This window comes from Nannobrachium achirus (genome assembly GCF_963921795.1).
Source record: "Nannobrachium achirus genome assembly, chromosome: 4".
Lineage (NCBI taxonomy): Eukaryota > Metazoa > Chordata > Actinopteri > Myctophiformes > Myctophidae > Nannobrachium > Nannobrachium achirus.
The window spans coordinates 40,427,440-40,440,377 of record NC_137813.1 but is presented as its reverse complement, the minus strand read 5'-3'; the positions used below and the strand labels follow the sequence as shown (position 1 = coordinate 40,440,377).

At 40.7% G+C, this 12,938-nt stretch overlaps 1 long non-coding RNA gene across 1 annotated transcript; it reads left to right on the top strand.

The window, feature by feature from the left end:
• Window positions 1-12,005: 12,005 nt before the first annotated feature.
• Window positions 12,006-12,625, top strand: LOC308283364. The gene is made up of 3 exons (XR_013961914.1): window positions 12,006-12,142; window positions 12,243-12,327; window positions 12,461-12,625. It is a non-coding gene; the product is annotated as an uncharacterized lncRNA (long non-coding RNA).
• The last annotated feature ends 313 nt before the right edge of the window (window positions 12,626-12,938 follow it).

Sequence of the window (12,938 nt, the reverse complement as noted above, 5' to 3'; positions counted from 1 at the left end):
CGCACGCTGGTAAGAAGGCTTACGTTATTGTATATAAACTCTAGATAATTAAGCAAGCATTTGCGATGCTAGAAACATTGCAGGTGTTTATTGTGTTATCTCACACCAGGTTTAGTTAACTAGCGATTTGTGTGTGTGTGTGTTTCAGAGAATTAAGATGCCGCAGCCACCGCGACCACCACTGCGTCTGCCAGGTGAGGCCCGCAATGTTTTTAAAGAGTAGATGTTATTTCCTGTATTCTGTTGCATTTTACAGGGAGTTTGATACTTTTATCTGGCTTTACTAGGATGAGAAAATTATGGATAAATGTTTACGTTAAGCTGCAAGTAACACGTCTTTTGCTTGAAGATCTGTTCTTTTTGCACACGCATTCATCCAAAAGTCCCTCCTCATTTAAACTGCCTGCTAGTAAGCACCATTTTGGACGTGTTGAATTAATGTTGTAGATCCTCATCATCCTCCACATTCTCTCCCTCTCTCTCTCTCATCAGCCTTCTGCCAATTAATGGACTGGATACCTTGGGAATGTGTTGGAATTGCAATCACCATCATTCTCGCTGCTATGTCTATTTTTGTAGCTCTTTATGTCACCGATATAATTGCTAAGAAATGGGGATGGGCACTTTTTCTTTATTCTCTTTGTGTTGCTGTTATAATGGCAATTGTGAAATGCATTATACAAATGCATCGCAGCTGGGAAAGCATGCGCCTCCTCCAACTTGGGGACCCAGAGAGAGACAGCCAGACTCTCCGCCCCCCCACCCCCCAACCTGGGGACCAAGAGCTCTCTCTTGGTCCCCCCCACCCCCCAACCTGGGGACCAAGAGAGAGACAGCCAGACTCTCCTCTCCGCCCCCCCACCCCCCAACCTGGGGACCCAGAGAGAGACAGCCAGACTCTCCGCCCCCCCACCCCCCAACCTGGGGACCCAGAGAGAGACAGCCAGACTCTCCGCCCCCCCACCCCCCCACCTTGGGACCCAGAGAGAGACAGCCAGACTCTCCGCCCCCCCACCCCCCAACCTGGGGACCCAGAGAGAGACTTATCCTTATCCACTATTAATGTATCATTATTCACACACAGCACTTATGCGAGCACACTAGATTGCTTGGCCTTGCAACTTTCACCAGCGACAATCTGAGCAACTGCACCACCTTGTGGTCTGTTTTTAATTGCCTCTGACACTTTGTTTTGCAGTTTATACACTTCTTTAGCTTTAAACTGTTCTACACAACCTCTGTGCCAAATCTTCCCTCTGACTTCTTCTTCCCATAAATCATTGTGTCAAAAAGAAGTGTGGTCTTGACTATTTAGTCATCTTAAATTTGACAGAATTAATACTCAAATGTTTTAATACATGAAAAAGGCGGCATAGCCATAGAGTTGACGAGCGCCTTCTGCGCAATGCATGGTGGGACGTGGCTGTGCTACAAGCTCACGCAACATAACGGACGTAACGTGCCATGAGCTTGAAGATCATCGGTTTCCGTCACCGCGACACCGTCTTTCGGCGAATGCAAAATACATCCTGTCTCTTCTCCTCCAAACCAACACGAGACGAGAGCAGCGGCCAGCGGAACGGAACGTGGAACCCAAATAAAAGTAAGTGAAATGTGTTTCTTTTGTTGTCTTTATTCGCGTTTTCAGCTGAATTGTCAATGTATCGTTTATTTACTTAGACCCGAGTCCCCCCTTGTTCTTTAGAGAGTGTTTAGCATTAGTTTAAAACAAAGCACGTGGCTTAAACTGGCTATGCTAGTCCTGGGTCCGCGTCAATATTCCGACGGGCCGGTGTTCCGACACTAAAACTAACCCTAACTCTACCCCCAACCCTAAACCTAACCTCAGTAAACCTTACCTCAGTAACTAACCTGCCGACGCTAAGTAACTAACCTGCCTTACGCTAAGTAACTAACCTGCCTTACGCTAAGTAACTAACCTGCCGTCGCGTCGGAACAGCGGATAGTCGGGATAGTGAGCGGACCCCGTTCACTATGGCGTTTGGTGCCGAGCGACTTTGGACGACTTTTATATAAAAGCATTGTTTAAGCTTTTAATTTGGGTTTATAGACGGAGCGAAGTGGTTAGCTTACCTCGGCTAGTATCCACACGTAAACCGTTCACATTCAATGTCGATGGGGAGCATGTCAGCGTCCCATCCTGTTATGTCCTGAACCTTGTTTTTAAACTGGTTTAACATGGAACCATCCAGTGTATGGTGTATGGCTCTCTCTAGTGGTCATCTGGTGGTATGGTTTTTTAACGTGCACTGGTAATTTAATGTGATTTGGGGGATTCAATATAGCTATTTCCTGACGTTATAAGCGCACATTCATATTGAAATCTGGCTGATCTGGCTCTGAATGGGTTAAAGAGTGAATATCCGTATCAATCAAGTGATTGTACAGTTGTCTCTTTGGATTAGTTAACCATCTCTTTTTCAGTTGTTTGTTTTTTGGAAACCAGTGGTGAAAAGTAACTAGAGAATTTTATACATTTTATAGATATGAAAACGTGTGAAACAGTACATTCTGCATAATGAATACTTTATACTTTTGGTACTTTAAGTACATTTTGATACCAATACTTTTGTACCTTTACTCACTTAAATTTGGAATTCCATACATTTACTTGTATTGATACTTTTACTTAGGCCTACTTTACTTTTAAAGTAAGTAAAAGTTACTCTGAGTAGTTCACCCCAAAATTACTTTTTTCTATTGATTACTCATGCCATAGAGACTTGAGTTCAATAATAATCTTTTAAATGCATGGCCCTGGATGGGGACCCGAATGCATGGCCCTGGATGGGGACCCAAATGCATGGCCCTGGATGGGGAAACCATCAGGGTACTTTGATTATAGGGTTACTATAATCACATTTTTGTCTTAGGAATGCGAGAAAAAAAAATATATATTATTGAACTAAAGTCTCAATGGGGGGTGAACTACTCCTTTAAGTAAGACGTTTGAGTACTTTTTCCACCACTGGTGGAAACTGAGAACTGTAGCCTCGCTGTCACTATGGGACATAGCAGTATGTTGCAGAGCTGTCGTCCTGTTTTTGAAATAAGGTTTTAATAAATGTTTTGAACTCATGGCATCATGTATACGTCGCACACAAATAATACAAAAATATAAATGAAGACGATATCTAATAATCAAATCAAATAATATAGGTTAAACCGTTTTGTTTGCCACAATATGATGACTCTACATCAGGGGTGCCCACACCTTTTTGACGTGAGATCTACTTTTAAAATGCTTTTTAAAGCTCAACATGATCTACCCATCCAAAATGTTTTAGCTGAGGTCCTGAGGGCGGCTTTGGAATAGCAGCACTGGCGTTACATTTTAGGGGGAAATAAATGGGAAATACTGGGGGAAATGTCTTCATCCCATTCTGTATGGAAGTGCCGGTACAGTAGGTTTTGGGGTTCTTATGCTACTGACTCTTGAACAAAGTATTGCATTAGAGGTTTGCCATGAAGGGAGCTGACAGGACCTTCTTGATGTCATATTGACATATATTTTATATTTTAATTATATATTTTTAGAGGCATGTCATGTGATCTACCTGCACACCCTTGGTGATCTACTGGTAGATCACGATCTACCTTTTGGGCACCCCTTGCTATATATTGTGTTTCAAACTTTGTTTTGCGGTTCAACTGGCAACTGTCATACAGATCTGGCAACCCTGACGTCAATTCTCTCGGAGCATCGCAGCGGAAGTGGATTCCTGGGGTCACTTAATATATTCATTTTCGCCATAGACTTTTACAAAAATATTTATAACAATTATGTTAAGCCTCGAACCAAGCCATCCAGGATGGAGGTGAATCATGATCATATAACCTTTTTTTCTATGAAAAGAACATTTTGAAAATCGCTAAACAAAGGGTAGTTATTAAATGTAGTATATCAAATAATGTAATATTAAAATATGTTTTCACATAGGATCAAAGGTTATATGATCATGATTCACCTCCATCCTGGATGGCTTGGTTCGAGGCTTAACATAATTGTTGTGGGCTCGCCTGGAAGGCGAGCACACGTATGTTATCTTCATTATTTATTGTGGGCTCGCCTTCACGTATGTTATCTTCATTATTTATAGTCAGTCAGTCAGTCAGTCAGTCAGTCAGTCAGTATCTCCTCAAAACTTTGGCGCGATTCATCTCCTAAACGCTTACACCTTTAAACACCATTCAAATTTTTATGTGTTCAGCTTACTGAGGACACGTGTGCTTGTACTTTTGGTTTTGAAATGTTTTGTAGTTTAATTATAAAAAAATAAAAATGTTTAACTTTAAGCACCCAATGCATTTTCAATGGGTTTAGTGAGTGGGGAGAGAGTGAGACAGGGGAAAGGGACCCATGTTTATATTAAGTCGCTGTGGCTGCAATATTCACACTTCAGATATGCTATTCATATCAATGTGTTCACACAGGTCTGCTGTCTGATTTGATCCAAATGTCTAAGCTGTGTGATGTATAAAACTATAGTTATAGTTAAAACTATAAATAAATGTCCCTCTACACTCTACTGATTGACACAGCTGTGATTAAAGGCTTGGCTGTCATTGGCTGTTCTGTGGTGATGTAGCCTTACATAAGTCGGCCCTGCAGTGACAATGCGAAAGTCTCGGCAGAGACGTCTTAATGTAAGGCTAGTGGTGCTGCAAAGTAACCAAGTACATTTACTCAAGTATATACAAGTACTTGTACCTACAGTACAATTTTGAGGTACTTTTATTCTACTTTCCATTTTTGTTACATATACTCTACTATAAATACAGCATTTGACAGCTTCAGTTACTTGTTATTTTGCAGATTTTATTATTAATAAAAAAACATAGATGGACCACTTAATACTGCTATGAAGTTGATCTACAATGTGCACGCACACGCACGCACGCACGCACGCACGCACGCACGCACGCACGCACGCACGCACGCACGCACACACACACACACACACACACACACACACACACACACACACACACACACACACACACACACACACACACACACACACACACACACACACACACACACACACAAACAACTGTTACTGTTGAGACGTTTGCTTGTATTTGTCTTTGAGACATGTTTTGTAGTGTTTTAGAAATTTTACTTAAAAAGAATAAGGGATTATTCTAAGTTATAGTTTTGCTTAGGCTTGCACCCCAATTGTTTGGCTACAAATCGGGAAAAATGGTCTACATTTTTTGTGCTGGATGTGCTCTAATTTGTGCAGTTGAAATCATCAATTGTGCTTTTATATATATTTATATATATAAATATTTATATGGTTATGAATTAGCAGATTTAGCAGCAGTATACTGATTGCCGGTGCAGCAGTATTTCATTGTAGAAGATAGCAGCAGAACAGTGGTGTCGTGTAGAATATCTCAATAATGATAGCAGCACAAATTATAAAATTTACGGCACAATTCAGCACTAAAGAATGACACCATTTTTATTATGTTTTCATCATATCTTACTTTCCATTTTTGTTACTTATACTCCACTACAATTACAGTATTTGACTGCTTCAGTTACTTGTTACTTTGCAGATTTTAGAATTAATACAAAACATAGGGAAACCTGGAGGTCCTTGAGGGTCCATTGCTGGTTCCCAAAGTGTGGTTCGGTTACCCCCGAGGGTCCCTGAAAGGTTTCCAGGGGGTCCATGGCTGGTTGCCAAAGTGTGGTTCGGGGACCTCTGGTGGGTCCCTGAGCTGTTTCCAGGGGGAGCATTGCGAATTCCCAAATGGCCGGGCTTTAAAGAGCCATAACTTCAGTTCTCAACATGCTACTGGTCTCGAACTTGTTTGTTTACCCGTCCACATTGTTTTTATTGTTATCTTAATTATTTCTTTATTTATCTATCATAGTAGTATCTCCTGCAGATTGTATTAATACAAAACATACAGTAACCACACACTGTGCATCTGACATACAATGTGACACGTTATGAGCTTGTAGATGTGCTATTTTCAGAAAATGAGAATAAATTTTATTCGGTAAGTTAAGTAAACCTTGCTGAGCATGTGCCTCCTGCTTGGCACTTAACATGGTAGTATCCACACGTTTCCAACGTCCCATCGTGCATTGTGCAGGTGGTGTGAGGTTGTATGTCTGCTGTTCTCCGGATGTGTCCCACACATAATGCTACAGTAAATTCTCGCGGAAACAGGTGGATATTTTCATGCTACCCCCCCCCCCCCCCCCCCCCATACCGTTAAAGGACCAGGTCACCTCTGGGACAACAACCAGATCTTATTTTATTGTTGTGTGGGACACGATCAACACAATCCTGTAATTTCTTGTGTTCAATCTGTGTTTTTAGATATTTTAGTATTTCAGCATGCTACAACTGGTCATATGATGCTTTGTAGCATGATATTGCATCATCTCATGCATCATATGATGCAAAATGCATCATATGACCAGTTGTAGCATACTGAAATACTAAAATATCTAAAAACACAGATTGAACACAAAAAATAACTCAACATTGTGTTGATCGTGTCCCCACACAACAATAAAATAAGATCTGGTTGTCCCAAAGGTGACCTGGTCCTTTAAGTTCATGTAATAACACTGCTTGTCTACATTGTATTTGCATTACCATTTTACGTCAGTAAAATGAAAGAGAGCATTGCCTGGGAACTTGACACTTTTACTATTATTGTTTTGGGTTGGAAGCGAGCCCACACTGTTTCGAAGGAACAGTCTTTCTAGTTGTGGGCTCGCCTAGAAGGCGAGCACACGTATGTTATCTTCATTATTTATAGTCAGTCAGTATCTCCTCAAAACTTTGGCGCGATTCAACTCCTACACACTTACACCTTTCAACACCATTCAAATGGTTGTGTGTTCAGCTTACTGTGGACATGTGTGCTTGTATTTTTCATTTTGAAATGTTTTGTAGTTTTAGAGAAATTTAACTTTAAAAGAATCAAGTTTTAGGATTGATCCCGGGCGATGGGATGTAAATCCCATAGCCATATATCCTAGAGCCCGCAGGGACAGTCAGACATATTAGTGGTTGTTGTTGGTTGTCAGGGAGATATCAAAACCAATGCATTTCCAAGTCAGATCCACAAACGCAATAAAAGCCATGCTCCACTCCTCAGTCTGGAGTGGCCACATAGAAGAACGCCTTGGTTATAGACATAGTGGAGGACAGATGTGATCTGGGATTGTTAGCCTACAGTATATGCACTCAATATACTCCACTACAATTGCATTTGACAGTTGCTGGTTCCCAAACACAGAATCAAAAATGTAGATCTAGAACACATAGAATATGTACAGTACAGTAAGGTTCAGTAGAGTACAGTAAAAGTACAGTAAGGTTCAGTAGAGTACAGTAAAGTACAGTAAGGAACAGAAAGGTACAGTACAGTAAGGTACAGTAGAGTATAGTACAGTAAGGTACAGTAGAGTATAGTACAGTAAGGTACAGTAGAGTACAGTAGAGTACAGTAAGGTACAGTAGAGTATAGTAAGGTACAGTAGAGTACAGTAAAGTACAGTATAGTAAGGTACAGTAGAGTACAGTACAGTAAGGTACAGTACGGCACAGTAGAGTACAGTACAGTATAGTACAGTAAGGTACAGTACAGTAAGGTACAGTAGAGTACAGTAAAGTACAGTACAGTAAGGTACAGTAGAGTACAGTAAAGTACAGTAAGGTACAGTACAGTACAGTAGAGTAGAGTAAAGTACAGTACAGTAAGGTACAGTAAGTTACAGTAGAGTACAGTAAAGTACAGTAAGGTACAGCAGAGTACAGTACTGTAAGGTACAGTACAGTACAGTAGTGTACAGTAAGGTACAGTACAGTAAGGTACAGTACATTGCAGGAAGGTGCAGTACAGTATAGTAAGGTACAGTACAATACTGTAAGGTACTGTACAGTACAGTAAGGTACAGTACGTTTCAGTAAAGTACAGTAATGTACAGTACGGGACAGTAAGGTACAGTACAGTAAAGTACCGTAAGGTAAAGTACAGTAAGGTACGGTACAAATCGGTACGGTACAATACGGTATGGTACAGTAAGGTATGATACAGTACAGTACAGTACAGTACAGTACAAGTACAGTACAGTACAGTACAGTACAGTACAATAAGGTAAAGTACCATAAGGTACCGTCCACATTATGTTTTAATTTTATTTTGATTTAATTGTCCATAACGTTAAGTTCATGTAATAACACTGCTTGTCTACATTGTATTTTCATTACCATTTTACGTCAGTAAAATGAAAGAGAGCATTGCCTGGGACCTTGACACTTTTTACTATTATTTTTTTGGTTGGAAGTGAGCCCACACTGTTTCGAAGGAACAGTATTTCTAGTTTATTTATCTATCAGTCAGTCAGTATCTCCTCAAAACTTTGGCGCGATTCATCTCCTAAACGCTTACACCTTTCAACACCATTCAAATGGTTATGTGTTCAGCTTACTGAGGACACGTGTGCTTGTATTCTTCTTTTTGAAATGTTTTGTAGTTTTAGAGAAATTTAACCTAGAAAAGAAGAAAGTTTAAGGATCCTGATTGGTTGTGATATGTCCCTGGCAACCGGCGGCAACCAGTGGAATGGCGGACTGTCCCTTCAGGCTATAGAATTTAAGGATTTTACTGTAGGTCCCAGTGGCCTGAGGGGACAGTCAGCCATTGTGTTGGTTGTTGTTGGTTGTCAGGGAGATCAGTTGACAGGCTTTTCAATAAGGTACAGTCGATTACAGTAGAGTACATAAAAGTACAGTACAGTAAGGTACAGTAAGGTAGTCAGGTACAGTAGAGTACAGTACAGTAAGGTATAAGTAAGGTACAGTAGAGTACATTAAAGTACAGTACAGTAAGGTACAGTAGAGTACATTAAAGTACAGTACAGTAAGACAGACAGACACATAACTAATTGAGGAGAGGCTCTATGGGTTGTATGTGTAATCTTTTTGTCTGTTCTGTTTTTGAGTTTCTTTTTTTTGTTTTGTTGTTAAGTGTTTATATGTATGCAGCTGTGGCTCTGTCTCCAAGACAAATTTCTCCCCTGGGAGACAAATAAAATTGAACCTTGAACCTTGTACAGTAAAGTACAGTAAGGTACAGTAAAGTGCAGTAGAGTACAGTACAGTAAGTTACAGTAGTGTACAGTTAAGTACAGTACAGTAAGGTACAGTAGAGTACAGCGAAGTACAGTACAGTAAGGTACAGTAAGGTACAGTAAGGTACAGTACTGTACGTACATACATACACAGGGTATATAGTTGGGTCGAAAATGGCAGTTCCGTGACCGTGGAGAGCAAAGGTCCGTTTCTCAATGGATTTGTCATCTAGGAGGGTTATTAAACAAATTTGGCCGGGGTGTCTTTTTTAAAATGGCTGGGAAAATGTTTGACAGCTAGGGTAATTTTCAGTCTCATTCACTTGCTATACACTACACTATAAAGGCAAAAATGACTCCCAAAAAATCTGCTTTAAGTGGGATGTGAGGGGTCAAACTAGGGGTTTTTAATTATTCTGAATCCATTGCAAGCATTTGTTTTGCATGAAAAACATTCCTTGGGTTAAAAACGGAGCCCAAAAGACTGTGAAAATTGATGACTCATCACTAAACCATCGTATTGTGGGGCCATTTCTTGCCCAAGGAATGTTTTTCATGCCAAACAAATGCTTGCAATGGATTCAGAATAATTAACTAGACCAGGTCACCTGGTTCTGCCAGACCCGCAATGAAAACTTGTAGATCGGCTGTTTTGACTAGTATGGCACTGAACTAACACATGAACACACAGGATTGTATAGGCTGAGCAGCTGGAAATGTTTGTGAGCTTGTAGATGGGCTGAGGAATTTATAGTGTCAGCAGCTCGTCAGCCAACTCAACTCAGCTGGTCCTGTACAGGTAGGGTTACCAACCGTCCCGTAAAATACGGGATCGTCCCTTTTTTGGAAACTAAAAGACGTGTCCCGTATTGAACTGAAACGGGACGCTCTTTGTCCCGTATTTTAAGGTTGCGGGATAAATATGAATGACGGGATGATTTAATTGAGAAATGACAGCGATTCTGCCTGTCAGAGAGCTTCCACTTCCACTCTGCTCTCCTCTGAGACAAGTGCTGCATCCCATTGCTGTGAGAGGCGCTGCGCTGTTTGTAAGCAGCTGATTGGCTTATTAACACAGTGTTGCTAAGACACAGTCTCCGCCCCCTACACACTCCCTTCCCAAGCATGGGCTGTGGGTTCACTCCACAAGTTGCCTGCGAGAGACGATACGAGTGCGTGCGAGCGACCATACGACAGTGCTCGGCTCAGAACATTGTTTAATGTCTTAAAAAAAACGTGTGCCAGAAGATTGTGTACAAACATATTAGACATGAATCTATGATAGGTGATAGGCTAAACAAAAAGGTGAAAAAGCAGGCAAGCAACAGAAAATAAGCCATGGATATTGGTATTCCTGGGAACACTACAGTAATCTTGTCTGCCAACTAAAGCGACCCCAGACAGGCTAGTATGTGAAATAAGCATGCGTTGATTTTGTTTTTAAAACCTAATGGTTATTGCTGTATGCCAATATGATTAAACTAGTGTTGGGTAACCAGAGAGTGGGCACATTAGGACCAGGTAGACCTAGGCGATATGTTTTGGAAAATTGAGAGAAATACAATATAGGACTACACTACATGATTTTAAGGTAATAGGTTAGCTGGCCCAAAGACACCCGAATTAATATTGTGAAAGGAAAAATATGATTTAATAGAGGAAAATACCCGTTTTAGCCAATTTATAACCAAAAATATCCGATTTTTCGCCCCAAAGACACCCGAATTAATATTGTGAAAGGAAAAATATGATTTAATATAGGAAAATACCCGTTTTAGCCAACTTTATAACCGAAGATATCCGATTTTTCGGCGCCGCCTTTGGCGGCGCATGTCTCCTTAGAAAGTGTCCCATATTTGAAACTCTGGGAGTTGGCAACCCTATGTACAGGTGACGGCACTCAAGGCAATCAGCCGAGCAAGGGAAGGGAGGGGCAGATGAGCAGTCAGAGGCAAACACAGGCACACTGAGGAAAAGAGGGACCGACCGACAGACCGACAGACCGACAAAGCCTTTTGTAGGCCGACCCCCTGGGTCTGGCAAAAATAGGGATGTCCCGATACCACTTTTTTGCTGACCGAGTACAAGTACAAGTACTTAATTTTGAGTACTCGCCGATACCGAGTACCGATACGAGTACAAAATGTCTTTAAATTACGTTTTCTTTTTTTGTTTTTTTTTATCAGATGTTCCTCACTTTCTGGCTGTATATAACACATTAAATTGCATTGCTTTCCCAGAACATGGCACAACTGCCACACATTTCACCTTTTTTTTCAGGTTTAGCCCATGGAAATTCCTGTACTGTGCATGATCTTCTAGATCTGCTATGCTCAAACATTTTGTATTTTTACTTTTGATACTTTAAGAGAGAGAGAGAAAGGCGAAGTGGCGGAACACACAGGGTACTCGGGCGCTTTGTGAGCAGTATCGGACGAGTACCTGTTTTGCTCATATCTTCGCAACCGTTGCCCCGATCCATGCCAATTCACACATGACCCTCTACTAGCGCCACCATGAGGCCTAGTACACAGTATGTCTACACTCATGTCATCAACATGGATCTGTCTCATAGCGCTACCATCAGGCCTATTTCTTCAAACACATTTTTGGACACTGCTCCTACAGATTTTGCCCTAAAATCCACAACTCGGTACACAGTATGTCTGCACTCTTCTCATCAATATGGATCTGTCCCATATAGCGCCACCAACAGGCCAATTTCTTCAAACACATTTTTGGACGCTGCTCCTACACATTTTTGCCCTAAAATCACACTGCGACCTGACGGTCGCTTATCTCCCTAGGGAGTCTTACTGGTATGTATTTGCCCCCCCACCCTCTTTATCTTGTTATTGTTGAGCACTTTGTAACCCTGTTTTTTAATTAATCGTCCATGATCTAACCTTGATCTCTTAATTCTTCTTTCATCAATTTCCTATTTTTCCCCAGTGCATGACAACCTTGAGGTGAAAGAAATGGGGTGGCATGGTGGGTGTGTACGAGCAGCAGGTATGTACGTGAGGTTAGACATAAGTTGCAAAAAAACGCACAGTGCCACTTGAAATTTTAGATTATGTTTGTTTTAAATGATCAATCTGCTGTGTTCCAGATCGGGTGTTGACGTCTGCTCCTCCAAACAACCGGTTCACCCACGACAGCAAGAAGAATGTAAATAGTTCCTCACCTAGTTATTGGTGAGGAACTTTATCTTTATCTTGTTATTAAGCACTTTGTAACCCTGTTTTGATTTGTATTTTGAATTGCTCATCCATGACCTTGATCACTACTCTTTATTCTTCTTTAATTTAAATGTCCTCTTTTTCCCAGCGCATGAACACCTGGAGGTGAGAGCTTGGTGTGGCATGGAGGATCCGTACGAACCGGAGGAACTAGAGGTCCCCATAGTAGCATGTACAGTACATTAAGTTAGACATAAGGTGCAAAAAATATAAAATAAATAAATAAACTTGATCCTACTCCTTTTCGGAAATTTTTTTGGCCTTGTATTTTATTTTAAAATGTTTTAATGTTCGAAATAAACTTTCATTCATTCATTCACTCATTGGTTTGATTCTGATGTTCTACTATTGCAAACTTGGGTATGAAAGTTCTGTATGTGCCTTCTTGTTCTATGCAAGTGTTTTAAGTATTTGCCAAGCATGTTGACTTTTTCTGTGATAATAAACGCCATTTTTTATACTATTATGTCAGTCTTTGTCAGATAAATCTCTCTCTATATATATATATTCTTCAAACTAATCACAAATCTAGATGTGTAGATCTTATGTCTGTTTCAAGGAGGAAC